This window comes from Zootoca vivipara, chromosome 11, assembly GCF_963506605.1.
Source record: "Zootoca vivipara chromosome 11, rZooViv1.1, whole genome shotgun sequence".
NCBI lineage: Eukaryota > Metazoa > Chordata > Lepidosauria > Squamata > Lacertidae > Zootoca > Zootoca vivipara.
Genome location: NC_083286.1, coordinates 58,707,047 through 58,719,151, shown reverse-complemented (window position 1 = coordinate 58,719,151; position 12,105 = coordinate 58,707,047).

Here is a 12,105-nt window from a genome sequence, read left to right as displayed (position 1 = left end):
TGATGAAACTCAAAGTTAGAGTAGAGAGAACTTGATCTGATCCAATGAGATTGTGTTCTTGTGTCGAGCCAATAATGAAGAAGACAATTCTTAGGATTCTTCTGGCAGACTCTGAACAGTTTCTATTACTCACTATAGTGATTTTACTTGGTCTAAGAGTCTTTAGAGACTCTGTTGGCATTTAGCAGACAATGAAAAATTGTTCTCTTTTTCAAACTCTGCAGTTTTAATATCTTGCCATTTAACTTAATCTGCCTGCTTTGGAGTGAGGGGAAAAAAAGCATATGGTAAATGGTCCAAAGTTCCCAGCAATTTCCAGAAAATATCAATTATGATGGGTGCTCTCCAACTCACCCCAGTGGAACATACAGAAGAGCACAGAGCTTTAAAAAACTGAGAATCTCTTTCCAGTTGGACATTGGTTTCTGGACCAGGGCATATACTCCTTTCAAAATTTTAGCATTTGATTTTGTTTGCACATTTAAGATATTCATATCTCATGTATCAACCACTGCCCTTTTGGTGGCTTGAAACATATTTTTAAAACTAATGCAATATCAATCAATACTAAAGGAAAACTACAACCACTAGCAAATTAAAACAGCAACGTAATAGTCACTTAAATCTGCCAGATGTCCAGTTAACAGCAAAGGTTTTTGTATGCCTGTGGTCTGAAGAATATCAAAATAAACACAAAACAAATGGTATGGAAGAAGAATTTGGCAATCTGTCTCATTTCATCCCATCTCATTTCATTAATGAATGATGAATAAAATTGCTGCCCATTGTTAAACCCGGATCTGTTATCTTTACTCCAAGCTCTAGCAGCAAACATCCTTGATACTTATAAATGACAGCTGGGCATTCATAAACATAGAACAAGACATTGTTACATCAAGCTTGGAACAGGGTCCCATGTGCTGCCTGGAAGAGTTGGGAGTGAGTTTATGAAACAAAACTGGTGGTGCCCTGAAAAAGTTTGGGAGCCAATGATCTAGAGTCTATTAAATATAATTTGTAATGGAAGTTGAGAGTTATTAGCAGACTCCTATTCCCCTTGCAGAGCTACAATTTTCAGAGTTCCCTGGGAAGAGGGATTGGTTGTTAAACCACTCTGGTTTAACTCCCTTGAACAATTGCTCAGAATGAGCTTGGAGCAGGCTAAATCAGCCATCAAATGGCATATCACAGAGACAGGACGCCAAACAGATCTGGATAGGTCTCCCTCATTTATTGTCAGTGATTCCAGCAGGTATCTCTCAATGCTTATGGAGTATCTAAGCAATCTGGATTCGCCTAAATATCATAGGGCATTCACCCTGACTCAATACTGTGCTTTCCCCTCTGCTCTTCTGGAAGGTCACTATAGAAAAATCCCAAATCTGGAGAGATGCTGTCCCTGTGACTCTGGCCAAATTGGAGCTGTAGAAAATGTGCTTCTCCAAAGCTCATTCTACAGAGATCTACACTCTGACCTTATTTGCCTGTATTCCAGAAATATACTGGGAGTTCTGAACAGTTTCTTGCTACTCTGCTGCTCCTAGATAATAACTATGGCATAACATACAAGGTGGCCAAATTCTGCCTAGCAGTAATTAAAGCAACATATAATGACTAGCTCTCAGGAGTAATATATCGACAAATGTTCATTCCCTTCTGACGGATAAATGTCCAACTAGAACAGCTTTTTATGCACATGTAATTTTATTTATTTTAGTTTGTTCTGAGGCTTTAAACTTTGTGATTGGTGATTTAATCCTGATACTGGTCATTAACCATAATAAAACGACTTGAACTTGAGCACTCTGGTTCAACAACTCTCAAAACCCTTAACAAACTACACTTCCCATGATTCTTTGGGGGAAGCCATGGCATGCATAGTTCAGATGGAGCTGAGGACAAATGCTGACCAGTCCTATTGGTGCCATGTTCGGCCACCTCAGCCACTTTCTTTGGCCAGGCAAGATGGCGGACTCCCTTCCTTGCAAAGCTAGCTCTTCAACCGCCTTAATTCTTTGACATTTTACGAAAACTCTGACAATCAGTTGGCTTGGTGAACTATGGCTCTTCAATTTCCATTAGAATGTCAGTGAAAAAAAATATGACAATAGCTGAAAGGTTAGGGCAGAACCTATTAGAAAAGAAAAGTTGAGGCAAATCGGGTGATCTCATTGAAGGAAATAAGGAAAGATTGGCTTCCTTTTGGGATTAAGTCTAATTAAGGTGAGCAAGCAGCTGTGCCTGTTTGGAATAACAATTGTGCTGGCATGTCACTTTTTTCTGCTTAGTTGAAATTTATATAGTTTGGGAATGGTGGATGTAAGAAAATTAGAGCTCATTTAGAATCCGTTGAAAGGACAGTGTGCCTTCATTATTAGTTTTGCATCTGAATTTTCCCGGGGCTGTCCTCTCACCGCTATAGGTAATGGATTTTCCCCCAGATGTAATTGGATGAGTTTAATTTTTTCTTTCATTACCTGTCTAGGAGCCCTCTGCCCCCTTCTCCCTTTGTGTTTTATTAGGACTGTAACCCCTATTTAAATAAAGGCTTTGACTGTGCTTATATATGTTCAATCAGCACTTTCTGATTGAATAGTTGCGGCCGAGGAATGGTATCGCCTAACATTTTTTTAATCCACTAATTACATTTTAGCCATGGCTGTGTACTGGGGAACTGGAGAGAAATGGGGCTTGTTTTTATGCCTTGAACTCTGACTAGTAGTTTGTAAGTCTCGTGGGCAGCAGTTCTGAACGGAAATAATTTCTGCTTCTGAGGAACCCGGGATGCCTCCTGTTGTGCTCTGGCAGTTTCCATTGTCCACCAGGAAAACTCAGCTGTTGTTCAGACTGTGCTTCTGTCGGGATGGTGTGCACTGGGAATTGTTGGGAGGAACCGCTCAGGGAGAGAATGAAACAAGCACCATAACACTACTGAGAATCTGTTAACTTTTTCCCCCCGGAATTGACTGCATTTGTTTTGCTTCACTGGGACCTCCCGTACTTTTTGCCAAAGGACCGTGGTGATTTAAGGCTCGAACCAGGCTTAGACCCACTGAAATCAAGTAAGTCGAACTGTGACTAATGTCAGTCTCATTGTGGGCCTATTCTAAGTAGGTCTATTCTTAAGCACGACTTACAGAGCAATCCAAACTCCTTCTTTGCTGGTTGTCAGGGGGTCGGTGGAGGAATGACTGCTGGGAGGAGCACAGAGAGAAGAAATGTTATGGTACACCTGCATCAACACAACATCTGCCCCAGATGCAACAAAACATATCTCACCCATATCAGTCTCTACAGTCACAGCAAGCAGTGTAACTCGCCGATGGATTGACTTCATCTTTTATTGTACACATCGAGAAAAAAGAAAAAAATGAAAAACCATACATCTACATCACCCGCCACCTCAAATACAAAATAAATAAAAAAGTAAATTCTTAGGCTGTGTTAGTAAGTCTTCTCAGAGTACATCCAGCTTCCCATCCTCTCCATATTTCTTTCTATATTTACAAACTTATTGCATAAATTTATATGTTCATTTTACAATAAAATATTACTCTTCTGTGTCTTTATTTATTATTTAGTACAACCGCAGAAGTGTACTCAAAGGCAGCGACTGAGTTCATACTGCCACAGTTATTTTTAAGATATGTTTTGAAAAATTCCCATTTTGCAATAAATATTTGTTTTGACTTATCTTTCATTTTTTCAGAGAGTTGGGCCAGCTCTGCATATTCAGCTAGTTTTTTGTAACCATTCTGATCTGGAAGGAATTTTATCACTTTTCCAGTTAGTTGCTATTCAGATTCTTACCATATCTGCCAAGTTTTCCCTTTTCTCGCGAGGAAGCCTATTCAGCATAAGGGAAAATCCCTTAAAAAAGGGGATAACTTGGCAGCTATGATTCTTACTGTGACTGTGACATATAAAAAAACCCAAAAACTTCTTTTGCATTTCTAGGAATGTCTCGTCCGGTAATTCTGAGTAGAAAAGCTTTTGTGTTGTTGCTGTTTTTTAAATGAGACCCTGAACATTTTCTTAAGTTCACTATAAATGTGGTCCCAGAAGATCTTAATTTTTCTACATAGCCACCACATATGAAACATAGTACCGATTTCTACTCCACACCTCCAACAAGTATTAGGTATATTTTCATACATTTTTGAAAGCTTCCATGGGGTCAAATACCAGCGGTATTGGATTATTATTATTTTTTGAAAAATTTCCCTCAGAGTATAACTCGCTGTGAATTTCCAATTCACTTTCCATAGATTTTCCCACTTCTTCATTTCTATATTATATCCAAAGTCCTGGGGCCATTTAATCATAGCAGGTTTCACCTCCTCCTTCTTAACTTCCCAGTCAAGGAAGAGTCGGTACATTTTTGGAAGAGTTTTTGTTTTTGAACTGACCAAATCTCTTTCCAATCTAGATATCTCTGGTTTTTTGGTCTGTTTTAAATGTTTCAAACAATTGATAATAATGGAACGCGCTGCACTCTTCCATTGTCTCCTGAGACAGACGAATCCCAGCCCAACCTTGCAGGAGAAGGATTGACACACTTCTCCACCAGCCCATCAGCTGGGGCATTCTAAGAGTGGGGTGGTGGTGGTGAGGGAGGCTGAGTCAGTCCAAATGCTGAATGAGATACTTAAATATAGGTTATTAGAAGTATCCAGATAATATCAATTGCACCACAGTGAGAGAGCCACAAAACTTCACTAGACGATATCCCCATCGCTTAAGATTTTCTTGCTGAGATGTTCACACAGACTCCATCTTTTGCTCGTGGCTGTGAGCTCACCTCATGTGGAACTGAGATCACTCTCTGCATCCTCCAGCCTTGGGATCTGCTCCCCTCCACACCTCATGTTTGAAATGGTAATTGGAGTTCAATGCAGTGTGTGAAAAATAGGACATCAGTCTGCCGAATGAGAACATAGCCATTTTCATTCTCCAGGTATGCCTAGCCTTATTTTGCTACCAACTGATGCAATTTGAGCAGATCTATTTGGCATTTCAGCTCCGATACGTTTCCATCCATCACATTATTACAAAATGACTAAACAGTGGGTGGTTATGAGAGATCACTATTGGAACAAGCTTACAGTTAGGTTTTTATTACCATCCCATTGTGCAAACAAACAGCTTATGTCCCTCCATACATATTTATAGACCGTCAGTACTTTTATCCTGAGCAATTCTAATGTGACAAGCAGCTTCAAACTAACAACTAGCTTCAGTGTGAGATCCTCACAGCTAGAGAAGGATGCAGCTTCAAGGATAATGATAAAATAAAGGAAGTTTTTGACTTCCCCAAAGCCAAAACTCAGTCACATTGCTTACAACACTCGGTTGATTTGCATTCATCAGCCTTGCTAAGGACGATGATTGACTGTGCATGTATTGGTTCTGTAATTCAAAGGGATGCAAAGTTCTTTGCATGCAAAAATCTATGCTGCCCATCAGATTTTTGTTTTTTAGCCCTCTGTGATATCAGCTTGATATTTGGGTTACCTCTGGCGAGGGTGAGGTGATGTTCAGGTTGCGTATCGAGGGTACCAGACACCCCCCCCCCTAATAATTCACACAGTATTCAGAATTTTAGTTTGGGTTTTTGGCATTAATTTGGCCACAACTTTATTTAAATACAAATTAAATGTGAGTGTTGGCTTAGGCATTGGTTAATCCCTCTGTCCCCCGCCTGGGACAGATCAGCTCCGACTTCCCTAGCCATATAGGGAAGTTAAGTAAACACCCCATGGGAGAGGAGGTGGCTGTGTCCAGGAACTCTCCCCTCGACCAGAAATGCTCCCCAAGGCTTGTGCTCTGTAATGGCCCCAGCCCCACCCGTTGCAGGGGTGTATGGACTAGAGCCCCGGAGCCCCAGGATTCCTTCAAAGGAATACTTCTATGTGGAGCAGCATTTTAATGAGGGGTAGGCACCTCCATGCCATACCCCTCCAGAAACCAGAATTATCAACCAATGCCTAACCGCCAACCTAACAAGTTGTGACGATTTGCTAAGCAGTAGGCAAAAACCAATGGCAACAGCCAATTAGCCAATTGGCAAAATTCCTGCTGGGCCCTTGCAAAGCAAGTGACCCCATGACAGGCAAAGCAATGTCAGGCTAGCCATTAAGAAAAGGCGGTGGGCGGGAGGGGGATCCGTAGCTATTTGCAAAAGTGAAACCCACTGAAGGACGCTGAGGATTTAAGGGTCAGTACAGTGGTACCTTGGTTTATGAACACAATTGGTTCCGGAGGTCTGTTCATAAACTGAAGCATTCATAAACTGAAGCGAACTTTCCCATTGAAAGCAATGGAAAGTGGATTAATCCATTCCAGACGGGTCCGCGGGGTACTCAACCTGAAGCGTACTTAACCCGAAGCATGGGTGTAATTGGTTCCAGAGGTCTGTTCATAAACTGAAGCGTTCATAAACTGAAGCGAACTTTCCCATTGAAAGTAATGGAAAGTGAATTAATCCGTTCCAGATGGGTCCGCGGCATTCGTAAACCGAAAATTCATAAACCGAGGTGTCCATAAAGCGAGGTTCCACTGTACCTGCCAATCAAACTTGCTACATGCTTTTCTCCCCAGCAACCAAAACGGGTCCTATTACATTCACTCCTACTCCACCGACACCACCACCCCAACCCTGGGAATGTCTTTTAACCCCTTCCACAACCCTCGCTCTCCTTAATTGGAGAACACACTATAGCAGTTTTGTTTTTTGTAAGTAAAGCCATAAACTGCTTGGGTTATGTAATAGAACTGTCTTGCCCCGTATATCTGTGCCCAGCAACTGCACTTCCATCTTTTCAATTCAGGTGGCTACTAAAGACATTTTTGTTTAAGAAGGCTTTCCCTGGAGTGTGACCCAGTTGTTTTACGGAATATTAACTGTACAATTGTAGAAATGGTTTTATTGTTTTTAGTTTATTGAGTCTGTCTCTTTTGTGTTTTATCTTACTGTATCTTACTGTGCATGGCTTCAATCGTTTTGGGCTGTGAAGCGGTTTGTAAACCTGCAAAATAAATAAATATATATCATTTCTCATTTGCGTTGCCACTAAAGTTTGCTTATGTAAATTAAATCTTCAGTGACATTGTGGCAAGCTGGATATCAATCTATTTCACCGATGTGTAAGAGCAAGCAGATGTTGAGGATCAATGCCATTTTTTCTAGAAAAAGGGGTGCCCTTGTGACCTAAAAATGGCAATGGCACCCACCTGAGGGGTGCTTAGGGGTGCCATATTTCAAGAAGTAAAAATCCTGACACAAAGGTTGATGAGCTTTTCTGGTGGGAAATTGCCCCAAAGGTTGTTCAGCTTATTTTTGGGAAACGAACCTGGTTTTGGGGAAATGTCTTGGTTCTGTTGGCAAAAGCCCAGGAATTTCCAGACGTATGGCAACCCTAGATGTGCTGGAACTGAGTTCTGGTGTGTTCCAGCTGGAGGAAAAAGCCCTGGCTCTTACGATTTAAATTTATATCCTACTCTTCTTCCATAGGTCTCAGGCTGGTTCACAACATAAAAATACTATAAAAATAAGAAGGAAAAGAAGCCAATAACTTTCCCTCCCACAACACATGACCTGCATTCAGTGTTGGGTAGACCTTAAAATCATGACCTATGTTGGGGAAATGCAAATAAATTATGCTGCATTGAGAAGGTTTTCTACATTTTTATAACTATTTTTTCTTCTGTCAAGATAAGGAGTATTCCCCCCCCCTCCCTCTGTTTCAGACAGCTTTTGTTCAGATCCAGGGAAAACATGAATTCTCAGCAATTTTTCTCCTCAGCTTGTAGTCTTAGTTAGTAGTTCTAAATTAGCAAATATAAAGAAATGATGACTGTAGAGGTTTCTTTTTTTTTTGCTCCCTTTCTATATCTTCATGTATTTTTTTAAATCTTTCAGCAAATTTTAATTTGTATATACAGAGATTGCATTGTTATTGTTAGTCTCTTAACACTATTGCACAGCAGGGGTTGCGGAAAACTTCGCAGGAGTGCAGTCACATTTGGGTGGCAATGAGGTAGCCATTTTCTTAACTCCTGAGGCAGAAATTCCTGGTTTTCTTACAAACTGAGGACCTATGTCTTGCCAGGGTGATCTTCATGCATGTGGGTGGCACCGCTTCAGAATGCTGCTCAAATGATTGAGGGCTCTCAGTCCCAAACAAAAACCTCTCTATACGGAAAAAAGTTCTAGCCCAGAGGAGGGAAATCTGTGGTCCTCCAGATGTTCCTGCATCTATTATTATTATTATTATTATTATTATTATTATTATTATTATTATTATTATTATTACCCCACCCATCTGGCTGGCTTTCCCCAGCCACTCTGGGCGGCTTCCAACAGAATATTAAAAATACAATAATCTATTAAACATTAAAAGCTTCCCTAAACAGGGCTGGCTTCAGATGTCTTCTAAAAGTCTGTTATTTGTTTTTATCTTTGATGAGAGGGCGTCCCACCGAGAAGGCCCTCTGCCTGGTTCCCTGTAACTTGGCTTCTTGAAGCGAGGGAACCACCAGAAGGCCCTCGGCAATGGGCCTCAGTGTCCGGGCAGAACGATGGGGGTGGAGACGCTCCTTCAGGTATACTGGACCGAGGCCGTTTAGGGCTTTAAAGGTCAGCACCAACACTTTGAACTGTGCTCAGAAACTGGGAGCCAATGTAGGTCTTTCAAGACCGGTGTTATGTGGTCTTGGCAGCTGCTCTCAGGCACCAGTCTAGCTGCCACATTCTGGATTAGTTGTAGTCACCTTCAGAGGTAGCCCCACATAGAGCACTACAATTTTCAGCACCCCAGTGGATTTTTCAAAAAAAAGCCAATGGAGGAGTAGAAGAAAGGCATGCCTTGCTTGTCAGAGACTGGTGGGAATTGGAGGCCAAATCATCCCTCAAACCATTTCTACATCACTCTGTAGTCTTCCTGGGTCCCCATGCTCTCATTAAAGCCAAGGGGAACCAGTTATGGGTGGCCCTATCATTACACAGGGAGAAACTATTTCTATTAAAGTCTGTCTTGGTCCCTGAGTGGTAGTGCTTGGCTGAGGCAGGACAGAGAAGAGAAGTGACCGACAGATCACCCTGGGGGCAGATTCAGGCAGCTAGGAAGGTCTTTAGCCATGCTGATTGAGCCTGAGTAAGACAATCCTATGGAAAGTTGTAGAGGATGTTGTTTCCCTCACCCTGACCATCTCCTTACCACTCCTCACCAGTGTGTGTCCCAGAATCATCCACTTTGTCGACCGTGCAACCAATTCCAGCTCCAGAGTAGCAAGGAACCCAGTTTTACCTCTCCATGAGAGAGAGGATGTTACCCTGCTTTTCTCATTTGCCTGTCCCATCTACCTCCTCAGTCACGCAGGTCATAGAGACTGCAATGCATGCATGGATGAGGCTGGTTCAGCCTTCTCAGAGAAGTGCTAGGTTGCACACCCAGTCTAAGGATCAGAACCACTTGCCATGCTGAATTGTGGATACCCCTTTCGTTTATAATGGGGTTGCAGGGCGTAGTATGTCATAGTTGGATCAATGTCTTTGCTTGCGTAGTCATGTGTAGCACCTGCTCTTGCTTCGAGCATCCTTTTGGCAATGCATCAGTGGACCTGAGGATCAAATATTTGGGTAGAAATTGTAACCTAAGTTTGAGTTCTTCATTAAGTGGGAGCCAGGATAAACCTGAAGGAAAGTTGTTATAGCTGATACCACTATTTGGTGGCAGATCCTGACCAGCCATAAGGACCAGCTTTCATGTTCCCCTGAACTCTTAACTGGGTTTGGATTTTAAAGCACACACACATAAACAAACAACTGTGTGTGTGTGTGTGTGTGTGTGTGTGTGTGTGTGTGTGCATGTTGTTGGTGCTAGTTAAACCATCCGTATCTTGACAAACACTTGAAAAGTTGGGCACAATTTGAAGACATATTGGTTGACTTAATTAAGGTATTTCACTTAGATGGATTTTGAAGGACAATATGCAGAAGCCAGTAATGCTAACAGTAATTCTGCTCAGGAAAGAAAGAGAAACCGACCTCTGCCCTCTCTCATCCAGTTGTTTTGATACCTTTGAAGCCTTCCCCACCCCCACCCCTCTCTCTCACCCTTGGGTTTTTCAACATCAATTCCAGTGAAGAGTTCCGGAGATCTCGAAAGCTTGCCATGATTTTGTGAAATTTAGAATCTTCCCCAACACTAGATTTTCAAGGTTTTTGCCAGACCAACCTTTGCTTTTTAGAAACATAAAACCTAAAATATTCAAATGAAGTACAGTTCTGAAACAAAGTCCTTCATAACTGATAGCAAAATGAGAGGCAAAGATAGCATAAAATCTGATACTGGGTTTCCATTGTCATGTTGGCGCCTTTAGCCCTGCTTGTTGTTATATACCCTGATGTATTTGGACAGTCAACTAAAGTGATGAAATTTAACCTTCTATTAACCAGCTAATGCATAATTACATGTGACCCATCACCCACTCATCCCTGGTCTACCTTATCATGTTAGGCTGTCCCCTTTATTACTTAGGCTAAATGTTCTGCCACTGAATGCACATTGTGTGTCTACAGAACCCAGAGAGAGATAAATAAAGTCGGCTGTGTCAAGGCTGGATCAAAAGGCCACCTGGCAAGATCCCTTGTGAGTGAGGTTAATGCTGTATTGGGAAAGTTCAGGGAAGAGATATATTAATATCCCCCCACCGCCCCCGACGCACACATAGTCTCTCATATCTCATTAGCAATATCTTATCCCGTTAACACATTAGCAGCACCATTCCTTTGTTATTGTATTAGCATTCATATCATATCAGGACATATTGTTCCCTAATACAATGTTACAGTCGTATCGTATTAGCAACTCTCATATCAAATTAGGAGCAGCAGAGATTAAGAAGGCATTCTGATTCAATTAGCAAGGTGGCAGAATCCCTCTCTTTCCAAGTCACTTCCCTGAGTGGTCCTAAATGGCAACTTGATGAGATGCCTAGGCAAAGACTTTGCATTCATTAGGCATCAGCATAAAGCTACTTGATAGACTCACTGTTGGCCCATCTAGGCCAACACTTCTCTGAGATCTCAAGCAGCTGCATTGTCCAGGGCCTGATCTGAAACTTTGGATTCCTGCATTACAGGAGGTTGGACCAGATGACTCTCAGGATCCCTTCAAACTTTCCTGTTCTATAATTCAATCAACCCCAACCCAACCAGTGCCTGAACTAGATCCAGTCCCTAGCAGGAAGGGGCTGTTTGAAAGCCCTAAATATAGGGAGAGGTGGGCAGGTGTTCCGATGCACTGGCCCAAAAGAGGAAGCTCAGGAGCACATGCATGAGCTTATATAGAGGTCCCTCGATACAATTTCACTGGCATCCCATTGGTCTAATTGCACCCAACATTGAGGGACCTCTAATAGGGTGTTGTGGCCATCCAAACGTTCCCACCCACAACACTGGGTCTGTTTGCCAGGTCACACCGCAACACATGCCCTCTTGTTAGGGAGGATCCAATACACCAAAATTCAGTGTCTCCCCACCTTTTTACCTTCCATTGTTTGTCATTGTTGTGGTACTCCCTGTGGTGCTCTCTCACCTTGGTGTCCAGTGCAGATGATTCGGTCATGCTCCCCTAAATCTGTTTCTGTTGGATGGCCCAGAGCTATCCATGGACCAGACAGGATAGTTGCCTTTCCTTGCCAATGATGCACATTGAATGTCATTGTGTTGCAAGCAGCTTTCCTGCAGAGAAGGTGCTTGCAAAGGAGTAGGCTTGATGCCACTGATGAACAGCTGTTGAGTAGTGGGGGTGATCCTAGGGTGGGGGGATAAGGCACCCTCATTCTCAGTCAGGAGAGGAGAATGAGATGCAAGGCCTTCTTCAGCTGTCCCTCTCCCAGTTACATGCTTAATTGGGGTTTCAAAACATTGGCCCGACCCCAAAATTTATTTGGGACCTAATCTGGGTGAGGTGTGGTCCTGAGAATAACCTGCCCCACCCTGGAATGGAGCCACGGGGTGATTGGGTGTGTCTGTGTCTGTGTATAGCCACAGTGTTTGTGCTAATAAGGAATAATCAAGGAATAACAAGACAGAGAAAC